The sequence below is a fragment of the Mirounga leonina genome, unplaced genomic scaffold (assembly GCF_011800145.1).
Source record: "Mirounga leonina isolate KUSES-001 unplaced genomic scaffold, KU_Mleo_1.0 Mir_82, whole genome shotgun sequence".
In the NCBI taxonomy this organism is placed as follows: domain Eukaryota; kingdom Metazoa; phylum Chordata; class Mammalia; order Carnivora; family Phocidae; genus Mirounga; species Mirounga leonina.
In genome coordinates this window covers 43,430,527-43,445,129 of record NW_023270825.1, presented here as the reverse complement: position 1 = coordinate 43,445,129, position 14,603 = coordinate 43,430,527, and the positions used below count along the sequence as shown (strand labels likewise).

Genomic DNA, 14,603 nt, shown 5'->3' with positions numbered 1-14,603 from the left:
CATGGAGGCTAAAGAGCATCCTACTGAAGAATGAATGGGTCAACCAGGAAATTAAAGAAGAATTAAAAAAATACATGGAAACCAATGAAAATGAAAACACAACTATTCAAAATCTTTGGGATGCAGCAAAGGCAGTCCTAAGAGGAAAGTATATAGCAATACAAGCCTTTCTCAAGAAACAAGAAAGGTCTCAAGTACACAACCTAACCCTACACCTAAAGGAGCTGGAGAAAGAACAGCAAATAAAGCCTAAACCCAGCAGGAGAAGAGAAATCATAAAGATCAGAGCAGAAATCAATGAAATAGAAACTAAAAGAACAGTAGAACAGATCAACAAAACTAGAAGCTGGTTCTTTGAAAGAATTAACAAGATTGATAAACCCCTGGCCAGACTTATCAAAAAGAGAAGAGAAATGACCCAAATCAACAAAATCATGAATGAAAGAGGAGAGATCACAACCAACACCAAAGAAATACAAACAATTATAAGAACATATTATGAGCAACTCTATGGCAGCAAATTAGATAACCTGGAAGAGATGGAGGCATTCCTAGAGATGTATCAACTACCAAAACTGAACCAAGATGAAATAGAAAACCTGAACAGACCTATAACCACTAAGGAAATGGAAGCAGTCATCAAAAATCTCCCAAAAAACAAAAGCCCAGGGCCAGATGGCTTCCCAGGGGAATTCTACCGAACATTTCAAGAAGAATTAATACCTATTCTTCTGAAACTGTTCCAAAAAATAGAAACGGAAGGAAAACTTCCAAACTCATTTTATGAGGCCAGCATTACCTTGATCCCAAAACCAGACAAAGACCCCATCAAAAAGGAGAATTACAGACCAATATCCCTGATGAACATGGATGCAAAAATTCTCACCAAAATACTAGCCAATAGGATCCAACAGTACATTAAAAGGATTATTCACCACGACCAAGTGGGATTTATCCCTGGGCTGCAAGGTTGGTTCAACATCCGCAAATCAATCAATGTGATACAATACATTAACAAAAGAAAGAACAAGAATCATATGATCCTCTCAATAGATGCAGAAAAAGCTTTTGACAAAGTACAGCATCCTTTCTTGATCAAAACTCTTCAGAGTATAGGGATAGAGGGTACATACCTCAATATCATAAAAGCCATCTATGAAAAACCTACAGCAAATATTATTCTCAATGGGGAAAAACTGAGAGCTTTCCCCCTAAGGTCAGGAACGCGGCAGGGATGTCCACTATCACCACTGCTATTCAACATAGTATTGGAAGTCCTAGCCACAGCAATCAGACAACAAAAAGAAATCAAAGGCATCCAAATTGGCAAAGAAGAAGTCAAACTCTCACTCTTTGCAGATGATATGATACTTTATGTGGAAAACCCAAAAGACTCCACCCCAAAACTGCTAGAACTCATACAGGAATTCAGTAAAGTGGCAGGATATAAAATCAATGCACAGAAGTCAGTGGCATTCCTATACACCAACAACAAGACAGAAGAAAGAGAAATTAAGGAGTCGATCCCATTTACAATTGCACCCAAAACCATAAGATACCTAGGAATAAATCTAACCAAAGAGACAAAGGATCTGTACTCAGAAAACTAGAAAATACTCATGAAAGAAATTGAGGAAGACACAAAGAAATGGAAAACCGTTCCATGCTCATGGATTGGAAGAACAAATATTGTGAAGATGTCAATGCTACCTAGAGCAATCTACACATTCAATGCAATCCCCATCAAAATACCATCCACTTTTTTCAAAGAAATGGAACAAATCATCCTAAAATTTGTATGGAACCAGAAAAGACCCCGCATAGCCAGAGGAATATTGAAAAAGAAAAGCAAAGCCGGCAGCATCACAATTCCAGACTTCAAGCTCTATTACAAAGCTGTCATCATCAAGACAGCATGGTACTGGCACAAAAACAGACACATAGATCAATGGAACAGAATAGAGAGCCCAGAAATGGACCCTCAACTCTATGGTCAACTAATCTTCGACAAAGCAGGAAAGAATGTCCAATGGAACAAAGACAGTCTCTTCAACAAATGGTGTTGGGAAAATTGGATAGCCACATGCAGAAGAATGAAACTGGACCATTTCCTTACACCACACACAAAAATAGACTCCAAATGGTTGAAAGACCTCAATGTGAGACAGGAGTCCATCAAAATCCTAAAGGAGAACACAGGCAGCAACCTCTTTGACCTCAGCCGAAGCAACTTCTTCCTAGAAACATCGCCAAAGGCAAGGGAAGCAAGGGCAAAAATGAACTATTGGGACTTCATCAAGATAAAAAGTTTTGCAACGCAAAGGAAACAGTCAACAAAACCAAAATACAACCGACAGAATGGGAGAAGATATTTGCAAATGACATATCAGATAAAGGGCTAGTATCCAAAATCTATAAAGAACTCATCAAACTCAACACCCAAAGAACAAAGAATCCAATCAAGAAATGGGCAGAAGACATGAACAGACATTTTTCCAAAGAAGACATCCAAATGGCCAGCAGACACATGAAAAAGTGCTCAATATCACTCAGCATCAGGGAAATCCAAATCAAAACCTCAATGAGATACCACCTCACACCAGTCAGAATGGCTAAAATTAACAAGTCAGGAAACGACAGATGTTGGCGGGGATGCGGAGAAAGGGGAACCCTCCTACACTGTTAATGGGAATGCAAGCTGGTGCAGCCACTCTGGAAAACTGTATGGAGGTTTCTCAAAAAGTTGAAAATAGAGCTACCATATGATCCAGCAATTGCACTACTGGGTATTTACCCCAAAGATACAAAAGTAGGGATCCGAAGGGGTACGTGCACCCCGATGTTTATAGCAGCAATGTCCACAATAGCCAAACTGTGGAAAGAGCCAAGATGTCCATCGACAGATGAATGGATAAAGAAGATGTGGTATATATATACAATGGAATATTATGCAGCCATCAAAAGGAATGAGATCTTGCCATTTGCAACCACGTGGATGGAACTGGAGGGTATTATGTTGAGTGAAATAAGTCAAACAGAGAAAGACATGTATCATATGATCTCACTGATATGAGGAATTCTTAATCGCAGGAAACAAACTGAGTGTTGTTGGAGTGGGGGGTGGGGTGGGAGGGATAGGGTGACTGGGTGATGGACACTGGGGAGGGTGTGTGCTCTGGTAAGCGCTGTGAATTGTGCAAGACTGTTGAATCTCAGATCTGTACCTCTGAAACAAATAATGCAATATATGTTAAGAAAAATAAAAAAAAGAAGAAGAAGAAGAAGGTAGCGGGAGGGGAAGAATGAAGCGGGGGAAATCGGAGGGGTAGACGAACCATGAGAGACGATAGACTCTGAAAAACAAACTGAGGGTTCTAGAGGGGAGGGGGGTGGGAGGATGGGTTGGCCTGGTGGTGGGTATTGAGGAGGGCACGTTCTGCATGGAGCACTGGATGTTGTGCACAAACAATGAATCATGGAACACTTCATCTAAAACTAATGATGTAATGTATGGGGATTAACATAAGAATAAAAAAAAATAAAATAAAAAATAAAATAAAAATAAAAAAAAAGAAGACCTGACACACACACATATACACACGTAATGGAATATTACTCAGCCATCAAAAATGAAATTTTGCCATTTGCAATGACGTGGATGGAACTAGATGGTATTATGCTAAGCGAAATAAGTCAATCAGAGAAAGACAATTATTATATGATCTCACTCATATGTGGAATTTAAGAAACAAAACAGAGGGTCTTAGGGGAAGGGAGGGAAAAATAAAACACGACAAAATCAAAGAGGGAGACAAACCATAAGAGACTCTTAATCATAGGAAACAAATTGAGGGTTGCTGGAGGGGAGGGAGGTTGGGATGTATGGGATAACTGGGTGATGGACATTAAGGAGGACATGTGATGTAATGAGCACTGGGTATTATATAAGACTGATGAATCACTGTACTCTACCTCTGAAACTAATAATACATATATGTTAATTAATTGAATTTAAATTTTTTAAAAAGACTGAAAAAATACTCAAGAAGAAATAAATAATCTAAATAGCCCCTATCTGTTACATTGAAATGGTAATTTAAAACCTTCTCACAGGGACACCTGGGTAGTTCAGTCAGTTAAGTGTCTGCCTTTGGCTCAGGTCATTATCCCAGTGTCCTGGGATCAAGTCCTGCATCGGGCTTCTTGCTCATCAGGGAGCCTGCTTCTCCCTCTGCCTACTGCTCTCTCTCTCTCTCCCTGACAAATAAATAAAATCTTAAAATAAATAAATAAGTAAAACCTTCTCACAATAGTATAGCTACTTTGGAAAACAGTAGGGCAATTCCCTAAAGGGTTAAACATAGACTGATTATATGACTCAGCAATTCTACTCCTAGGTGTATACCCAAGAGAAATGAAAACATATGTTGACACAAACACTTGCAACAAAGGTTCACAACAGCATTATTCATAATAGCTAAAAAGTGGAAAGATACATGATGAATAGATAAGGAAAATGTGGTATATCCACACAGTGGAATATTACTTAGCTATAAAAATGAAGGCAACACTGATGCTTGCTGTAACATAGATGAACTTTGAAAACATTATGCCAAGTGAAAGAAGTCAGTCACAAATGACCACATTGAGTATGATTCCATTTATATGAATGTGCAGAATAGGCAAATCCATAAAGGTAGATTGGTGGTTGCCAGGAGTGAGGGGGAAATGGGGACTGACTCCTGAGAGGCGCATTGTTTCTCTTTGGGGTAATGAAAATGTTATGGGATTTGGTTGTGGTGATGGATGCATAACTCTGCAAATATAGTAAAATCCACTGAACTGCATATTCTAAAAGGGTGAATTTATGCTCTATGAATTATATCTCAATAAAGCTATTATTAAATCAATCTTTATAATTTACCATATTAAAGACAAAAATAATAGTCATATGAATAGATGCAGAAAAATGTGACAAAATCCAACATCAATTCTTTTTTTTTTTTTTTTTTTAAGATTCTATCCATTTATTTGAGAGAGAGTGAGCGAGAGAAAGAAAGAGAGCATGAACGGGGCAGAGGGAGAAACAGGCTCCCCCGCTGAGCAGGGAGCCTGATGTGGGGCTCGATCCCAGAAGCCCACAATTATGACCCGAGCTGAAGGCAGACACTTAACCGAATGAGCCACCCAGGCGCCCCCCAACATCAATTCTTGATTTAAAAAAATCTTGGGGTGCTTGGGTGGCTCACTCAGTTAAGCATCTGACTCTTGGTTTTAGCTCAGGTCATGATCCTGGGGTCTTGAGGTCAAGCCCTGAGCTGGACTCTGTACTCAGCAGGGAGTCTGCTGGAGATTCTCTCTCTCTCTCTCTCTCTCCCTCTCTTTCTGCCTCTCTCCCTGCTGGCACACACTTGCTTTCTCACTGAAATAAATAAATCTTAAAAAAAAAAAAAAAATCTTAGCCAACTAGGAATAGAAGGAAACTTCCTCAGCTGGTTATAGGGCATCTACAGCTAACATTATACTAAATAGTGGAAGACTGAGTGCTTTCCCTCCAAAATTAGAAAAAAGCCAAAGATGTCTGCTCTCACCACTTCTATTCAATACTCTACTGGTTCAAGCCAATGCAACAGGGTAAGAAAAAGAAATAAAAGATAATGAGATTGAAAAGGAAGTAATAAAACTCTATTCATAGATGACATAAATGTCTATGCAGAAAATCCAATCAAGTCTATAAAAATAGCTACTAAAACTAATAAGTGAGTTTAGTAAGGTTGCTGGATACAAGTTTGATATATAAAAATAAAGTGTATTTCTATGTACTAGCAAACAATTGGAAATTGAAATTAAAAACAATACCATTTACCCTAAAACCAAAAAAATTGACAAAGATGTGTAAGCCCTATACCCTGAAAACTACAAAACATAGCTGAGAGAAAGGAAAGCGAAACCTCAATAAATGAAGACATATTCTATGTTCATGGACCAGAAGACTCAATATTGGACTCAATATAATTAAGAAGACAGTTCTCCCTAAATTGTCACATAGATTCAATGCTATCCTAATCAAAGCCCCAACAGTTTTTTGTGTAAAAATTAAGAAGCTAATTCTAAAATTCATTTGGAAATGAAAAAGATATAAATAAAATAGCTAAACAAATTTGGGAAAGCTACAGTAATCAAGATAGTATGATACTGGTGTGAAAATAGATCACTGGAGAAAAAGCAGAGTGTGGAAATAGACCCACATATATATATAGTGTGTGACCCATATAGTGATTTAGTAGAGAAAGGATCCTTGGATTAGAATACCAAAAGCACAGTCCATAACACGAAAAAATTGATAAATTGTACTTCTTTACAATTAAGAACTTCTGTTCTTTGAGACACTGTTAAGAGAATGGTAAGACTAGTTACTGTCTTCAAGAAAATATTTGTGAATCACTTGAAGGACCTGTATACAGAATATATTTTAAAAAGTCTCAAAATTCAACAATAAGAAAACGAATATCCCAATTAAAACAGGCAAATGATTTGAACAGGTAACTCACCAAAAAAGATACACGGGTGGCAAAAACCCATTTAAAATGTCATTGCGGGCGGCGGGGGTGGGGGGGTTGCCTCAGTGGCTCAGTCAGTTAAGTGTCTGACTCTTGATTTCAGCTCAGGTCATGATCTCAGGGTTGTGAGATTGAGCCCAGCATGGAGCCCACTTAAGATTCTCTCTCTCCCTCTCCTTCTGCCCCTCCCCCCCAAACAAACAAACAGATAAATAAAATGTCATTAAGGAATCTCAAATTAAAATAACAGAGATACCATTACATATCTATTAGAAGACTGACCATACCAACTGTTGTCAAGGATGTGGAGCAACTGGAACTTTCATGCTACTGGTGGAAATACAAAATGGTGCGATTACTTGGAAAATAATGTGGCAGTTTCTTAAAAATTTAAACATATACCTATATTAGGACCCACCCATTCACCTCCCAGGAGAAACATAAGTATATGTTTATACAAAGACTTGTACACAAGTGTTCACAGAAGTTTTATTTCTAAAACTTCAAAACTGGAGATAACCCAAATGTTCATCAGTAAGTGAATGGATAAACAAATTGTGGTATATCTACTGAGCAACTGATACCCTCAACAATGGAATACTACTGAGCAACTGGTATACTTAACAACATGGATGAATCTCAAAATAATGCTGAATGAAACAAGCTAAAAAACGTGCATACCATCTGATTCCATTTATATAAAATTCTAGAAAACGCAAGCTAATCTGTAGAGGCAGAGTAAATAGTGATTGCCTGGGGACAGGAAAAGGGATTACAAAAGGATATAAGGGAATTTTGGGAGGTATAGATATGATAATTAGGTTGATTACAGGGATGGTTTCACAGGTGTGCACATGTTAAAACTTACGACATTGTATACTTTAAATACATATGTGTATATTGTATGTTAATTACCTCAACAAAAATGTTAAAAAGATCAGAGAACAGGGTTTTCTGAAGTGAATGGAATACCTATTTCAAGAATAATATACATTATTATTGAACATTTTTATATGCCAAACTCTATACTAATTAAGAGTTATTACTTCCTTTCGTCTTCCCAGCAACCTTATGAAGGAGGTGCTGTTATTTTCACTAAGCAACTCACGCAAATCACACAAGCCAATAAGATGCTAAGCCAGAATTCAAACCCTGGACCATTTGACTTTACTACCCACAATCATAACCACTGTATAACCGGGTTCCAGGAGGCCCTCAAGGAATGTGCAGGGCAGTGGAGAGACAGACACCACCCTCCAACCTACAAGAGAGTAAATGAGGGAGAGAAAAGGGGTAAGTGAAATTAACGTCTTGCCGATGAAATTAATGTCCAAACTACACCATTGACCCAACAGCATAGGTTCTGGATACAGAGTCCTGGTGCTTCTGAGGCCACTGGACAAGGGAGGGGTTGGGGAGGCTAGGAAGCCTCTGTCTAGACTAAAGGCGATTGGACCATGCACACCCAGTTCAGGCAGCCCCACCAGTCAGGGCTCCTCCAGTTTCTGCCCAGGTGAAAGACAAGCAGAAGCAACTGAGCAGACATCGCCTTGTCCCATTTCAGGAGTTCCAAGAGAGGTTTATAATTGAAAGTTCTCGGGGCGCCTGGGTGACTCAGTTGGTTAAGCGACTGCCTTCGGCTCAGGTCATGATCCTGGAGTCCCGGGATCGAGTCCCACATCGGGCTCCCTGCTCGGCGGGGGGTCTGCTTCTCCCTCTGACCCTCCTCCCTCTCGTGCTCTCTGTCTCTCAAATAAATAAATAAAATCTTTAAAAAAAAAAAAAGTTCTCAGGTTTAGAACCTTGGATGAGTCCTTTCATTACTCAGGATTTCCACTTCATCATCTCTAAATGGGGAGGTTGAACTAGGTGTTGCTGTGGTTCCTTCTATGTCTCACATGTTTTGTCCTGGCCTGTTTTTATGATTTTCCCAAAGGGTATGAAGGGCATCCATGAAGTGTCTAGTAGAGTGACTTTACTTCTCACAGCAGCTCTGCTGACTACAGGGAATCCTGAGATTAGAAAGCAACATCACTAAATAACTAAAAAGGAAAATCATTAACTTTGGATGCCTTCATATTTTTTTTTAAAGATTTTATTTATTTATCTGAGAGAGAGAGAATGAGAGAGAGCACATGAGAGGAGGGAGGGTCAGAGGGAGAAGCAGACTCCCTGCCCTGCCAAGCAGGGAGCCCGATGCGGGACTCAATCCAGAGACTCCAGGATCATGACCTGAGCTGAAGGCAGTCGCTTAACCAACTGAGCCACCCAGGCGCCCCTGGATGCCTTCATATTAATAACTACTTTTCTCATTATAGAAGTAATAGAGCTTAATTATAGACATTTTAGAAAATACAGACTGTGAGGAAAGAGTTAACACAGCAGGTCTGGTTGCGTGCTCTACAGGTCTTCAAGGGACCCATGATCAACCCTTAGCAGCCCTTAGAGTGTTCTTTACTTTAGTGGCCGATGGGTTTGTTACATACACCTGGACCAATGGACCATACCATATGTACTTCTCAGGTTGCTTTGCACAAACATCAGGATCAACAATGTGCACCTGGTTTCATTGTTAGGGTTGAGTTTTGGATGCCATAGTTGGTTGCATATATACCTATACGACCAGCAGGATATACCTATTCGACTAGCCCTCCATAAAAGCCTTGAACTCTGAGACAAATCGGCTTCTCCAGCAGACATTCTACACATGTCCTCAAAGTTAATGGTGAGAGAAAGAGTATTCCTATATGACCTCAGATAAGGAGTATTTGGACCAGGAGAGACATTGGAAGTCTATGTTGAATGTCTCTGGACCCCACATGTGCATATCTTTTTCCTGCTACTTTGCTCTGTATCCTTTGCTATAATAAATCTCAGTGAGTATATAACCTGCTATTGAATCCTGTGGGTCCTTCTGGTGAATCACTGATTAACACACAGATAAATATAAATATATAAATATATATAAAAATATATGTCAAGGGGCGCCTGGGTGGCTCAGTCGTTAGGCGTCTGCCTTTGGCTCAGCTCATGATCCCAGGGTCCTGGGATCGAGCCCCGCATCGGGCTCCCTGCTCAGCGGGAAGCCTGCTTCTCCCTCTCCCACTCCCCTTGCTTGTGTTTCCTCTCTCACTGTGTCTCTCTCTGTCAAATAAATAAAATCTTAAAAAAAAAAATATGTCGGGGCGCCTGGGTGGCTCAGACGGTTAAGCGTCTGCCTTAGGCTCAGGTCATGATCCCAGGGTCCTGGGATCGAGTCCCGCATTGGGCTCCCTGCTCCTTGGGAGCCTGCTTCTCCCTCTGTTTCTCTCACTCTTGCTCTCTCTCTCTCTCTGTCTCTCATGAATAAATAAATTTAAAAAATGTCAATATATATAAATTAACCAAAATCCTTATACTTGGAGATAACCATTTGGCTAACTTTAAAATAAAAACAAGGGCGCCTGGGTGGCTCAGTTGGTTAAGCGACTGCCTTTGGCTCAGGTCATGATCCTGGAGTCCCGGGATCAAGTCCCGCATCGGACTTCCTGCTCAGCAGGGAGTCTGCTTCTCCCTCTGACCCTCTTCCCTCTCTTGCTATCTGTCTCTCATTCTCTCTCTCTCAAATAAATAAAATCTTTTAAAAAAATTAAAAAAAAAAGTTTTTAAAAATATAAAAAATAAAATAAAATAAAATAAAAACAAGGTTTTGACCAACCAAATCATCTTGCAGAAGTCCTAAGTTGTGAGAAGGCAAACAAAACTGCTAATTAAATTGGTAAAATGGGGGTGCCTGGGTGGCTCAGTCAGTTAAGTGTCTGCTTTCAGCTCAGGTCATGATCCTGGGGTCTGGGAATCAAGCTCTGCATCAGGCTCTCTGCTCAGCTGGGAGCTTACTTCTCCCTCTCTCTCTGCCCCTCCTCCAGCTTGTGCTCTCTCTCTCTTGCTCACTCTCTGTCTCTCAAATAAATAAAATCTTTTAAAATTATTTAAAAAATAATAATAAATTGGTAAATTGTATCATGGAGTGAAGATTAAATTTTATGGAAGAAATTTTATGTTTGGACTTAGAATAAGTGTACTGTTTTAAATGATTATCAAGATTTACTGAACTTTGCTTTTGTTACTTAATAATGGTTTCATCTATGACTTAGTCCTTAATTTGGAATCCAACTTTTAATCTTGATTGGGTTCCTATGGGAAGAGACAGGACACTTTACAAGAAATGGCTTTATAATATCAGCCAAGAACAGGTAGTGAAAAGCAGAGACTGCCTGTGCATGAGGGTCTGGGAAAACCAGGGGTGGGGCAGTGAACAAAACTAACTACCCTTCCAAGTACCCCTCATCCTGTAAGTCACCCTTCTTTGACAGTTTCCCTCTATGACCTTAATAATAATTAATAATAATTACTACTAACATTTATTTAGTACTTATTGTGAGCCAATCACTATTCTAAGCACGTTTTCTCTTAATCTTCACAACGGCCTATTCAGTAAGTGTTACTACATCCTCCTTTATACAAATGAAGATACCAAGGCTAAGTATAATTAAGGAGCTAGTTTATGAAACCAGTAAATGAGATGGTACTGGGACTTGAACCTGAACTCAGAAGGTCAACTGCTATACTTCATGTCCCCTTATATTTGTGCAAACGAGATGCCACTGATATAAATGGGTTTTGCAGTTAGATTTTGCATTAGGGTTTTCCAGGGAAACAAAACTAACAAGACACACACAGATTTATTTTCAGGAATTGGCTCACACGATTGTGGGGGCTGACAGGTCTGGAATTCGCAGAGCAGGCTGGCAAGCTAGAAATTCAGGGAAGAATTGATGTTGCAGTCTTGTATTCAAAATCTGAAGGCTGGAAACTCAGCCGGCTTTCTATTTTGCAGTCTTGAAGGAGAATTTTTTTTTCTTCAGGAAACCTCAGTTTTTGCTCGTAAGGATAACCACCTGCATTATGGAGGGTAAAAAAGTCTAATGATTTAAATGTTAATCACACATACAATGTAACCATCACAGTTTTTTTTTTTTTAAAGATTTTATTTATTTATTTAAGACAGAGAATGAGAGACAGCATGAGAGGGAGGAGGGTCAGAGGGAGAAGCAGACTCCCTGCCGAGCAGGGAGCCCGATGCGGGACTCGATCCCGGGACTCCAGGATCATGACCTGAGCCGAAGGCAGTCGCTTAACCAACTGAGCCACCCAGGCGCCCACCATCACAGTTTTGATTTTTCTCTTTTGAAGAAGAAAGGGAAGGTGGATCCCCAAATGTGAGTTGCTCAAGACTAACCCCAAGATGAGCCAGGTCCCTCCCAAGCACCAGTCCCATGAGTTGACAATCCCCTTAGCCACAGCCATGCGAGTGTGGCATTGGCCAGAAGAGGGCACTGCCTTCTACTTGTGTAACCATCTGCAAGGGATGGAAAAAATGTTGACACTACTTTCAAATAATAATAATTTTTTACAGCCCCTGATGTAGCTTACTTAGCACAGTCTTTGGTAGAATGAATGCCTGTAAGCTTTTAGTTGTACTGTGAGACCAAAGCACCTCACTGACAATACTCACACTTTACGTTCAATAATGCAGGAAGACATGGAAGGAGTGTGTCCTTTGGCTTTCCTGGTGCATTATAATTGGCCCAGTCAGGCAGAACCAAACCAGTTTTTCCCAGAGTAGGCCAACTCAGGCTGATGCAGGGGGAAGGAAAAAGCTGGGGCATTTGGCGCCTGAGAGAAAGAAGGAGGAGGACCCCTGGGGCTCTAGGCCGATGAGGAATCTTCTAGCAAGGTACAGAGGATGGGTTTGGGAAGCTACTTCCTGTGTCTGGGTTTGAGAGAATAATACCACAAACCCCTTTGGTGATACAACTCTGTCCAGCGGAGCAGTTAATCTAATCTCTGGATTCTTAATTGGGATTGGAAATCCACATAAGTATAGTTATTCTTTAATTCTCATTAATAATTAAAAATCTCCCTTCCCTGCTTCCATTTTAATGACAGCTTCCATTTGTGCAGCTTGAAATTTTGCAGAGGGCTTTTTCGTCCCACAGCAAATACTAGAGCAGGTACTAATTATTTCCTATTTACAGATGAGGAAACACAGAGGGTAAGTGCTTTGTTCTGGCTCCGCTGTCGTCCAAGCCTGGGAGGAGACCAGGAACCTGGGGCCTGATCTTAGCTGTGTGCTTTGTCCCCTATCAAAAATACATTCCGAACTCTCATTTACTGCTACTTCCAGGGTCCATTACAGCTGAATGCCTGCAAACACTGTGAGCTAGTGATTCCACTTGCAGGAATGTGGGCAACTGAAATGCATGCACATGAGCACCAATAGATAGGTGCAAAACTATTCATACCAGCATAATTTGAAATTGCCAAAACAAAAACAGCCCCAAATCCCATCAACATAGAATGGATAAAAAACTGTGGCATATTTCTATCATGGAATACCATATAGTAATGAGAATAAGTAATAAGTAATAGTAATAAGAACAAGATCTACACAAAATGTGAATAAATTTCGCAAGTATATATAAAGGTCAAAACCAGGCAAAAATATAAAGTGTTGAAAGTCAGGTTTGTGGTTATACCTCAAAAGACTAGTTACTGGGGGGGGAGGGGGAGGGGTCCTCTAACATTTTATTTTTGACCTATGTCGTGGTTACCAGGGTAACACAGGTGTGTTCACTTTGCACAAATTCACCAAGCTGTACATTCACAGTGCATGCACTTTTCTGTATCTGTTACACTTCAAGAAAAACAATTTTAAAATCCAGATTTGTCTAAATAAATCACTTTTCCATGAGCAAACTTTAGTACTGCCCAAATTTAGCTTATCCCTGATTACAGCAGATTGTTGCTCTGCTCTAACAGTGACCACCACATCACCATTCCCCAAAGGGTTTCTGAAGCCCTGCGAGAGCAGGTGCACAGCTGCCTTTGCATTTTGTGCATGCAAGAATGCATTTCAGGAGGGCCGCCACCCAGGAAGCTCATCCCCTGCCTCCAAGACTAGGAACATGTTTTCTTTCTGCATGTCCAAAAAGTAGGAAAGAAGGAAACATCCAAGCAGGATAAGCCAAACACAGAAAACATCCCACCCAAATGGAAAAGCACCCTTGCCTGTCCCTTTTTTTATTTTATTTTATTTTTTTTATGGAATGCTTCACAAATTTGCATGTCATCCTTGGGCAAGGGCCATGCTAATCTTCTCTGTATCAGTCCAATTTTTTTAGTATATGTGCTGCCAAAACAAGCCTGCCTGTACCCCCCTCCCTTTTTTTTTTTTTTAGATTTATTTGACAGAGAGAGAGAGAGCACAAGCAGGGGGAGCAGCAGAGCAGAGGGAGAAGCAGGCTCCCTGCTGAGCAGGGAGCCCGATGCAGGGGCTCGGTCCCAGGACCCTGGCATCACGACCTGAGACGAAGGCAGTCGCCCAGCCAACTGAGCCACCCAGGCGCCTTGCCTGTCCCTTTTTTTTTTTTTAAGATTTTACTTATTTATTTGACAGAGAGAGAGAGAGAGCACAAGCAGGGGGAGTGGCAGGCAGAGGCAGAGGGAGAAGCAGGCTCCCCGCTGAGCAGGGAGCCCGATGTGGGACTCGATCCCAGGACCCTGGGATCATGACCTGAGCCGAAGGCAGACGCTTAACCAACTGAGCCACCGAGGTGCCCTAACACAGGTACTATTTTGCAGGAAAAACAAGAAACCTAACCCCTATATCCCAGAGGTGCAGATGGCGCCTCTAAACAAGAGGGCATGGGCAGCAAACCAGCGCTGCTCAAAATTCCATGGCAGGCCCTGGTGGAGTCATAAATGGAACCAGATTTCCTGTTTCCCAGGGCACTGTCTGCTTCTCATTAGCCTTTACTGCTTCTTGCAGGACCATGGTGCTCGAAAATCTTAAAGGACAAAAGCACAACAACGTATTAGCCTGCTTAAGATTTTCTCTTCCTCTGTCCCAACCCTCACCACACTCTCCGTCTCTTTCTAAAATAAATAAATAAATAAATAAATAAATAAATAAATAAATAAATAAATAAATAAATAAATAAA

The 14,603-nt window shown here is 40.5% G+C and overlaps 1 long non-coding RNA gene and 1 other non-coding gene across 2 annotated transcripts in view; both read right to left on the bottom strand.

Moving 5' to 3' along the window:
- Positions 1-11,253: 11,253 nt before the first annotated feature.
- LOC118002444 overlaps positions 11,254-14,603 on the bottom strand; it is a 35,541-nt gene continuing 32,191 nt past the window's right edge. The window contains exon 3 of the long non-coding RNA XR_004677054.1: positions 11,254-11,497. This is a non-coding gene — a long non-coding RNA (uncharacterized LOC118002444). The remainder of the gene's footprint in view (positions 11,498-14,603) is intronic.
- On the bottom strand, positions 13,698-13,803 carry LOC118002796. The gene has a single exon (XR_004677170.1). It is a non-coding gene; the product is annotated as a U6 spliceosomal RNA (small nuclear RNA).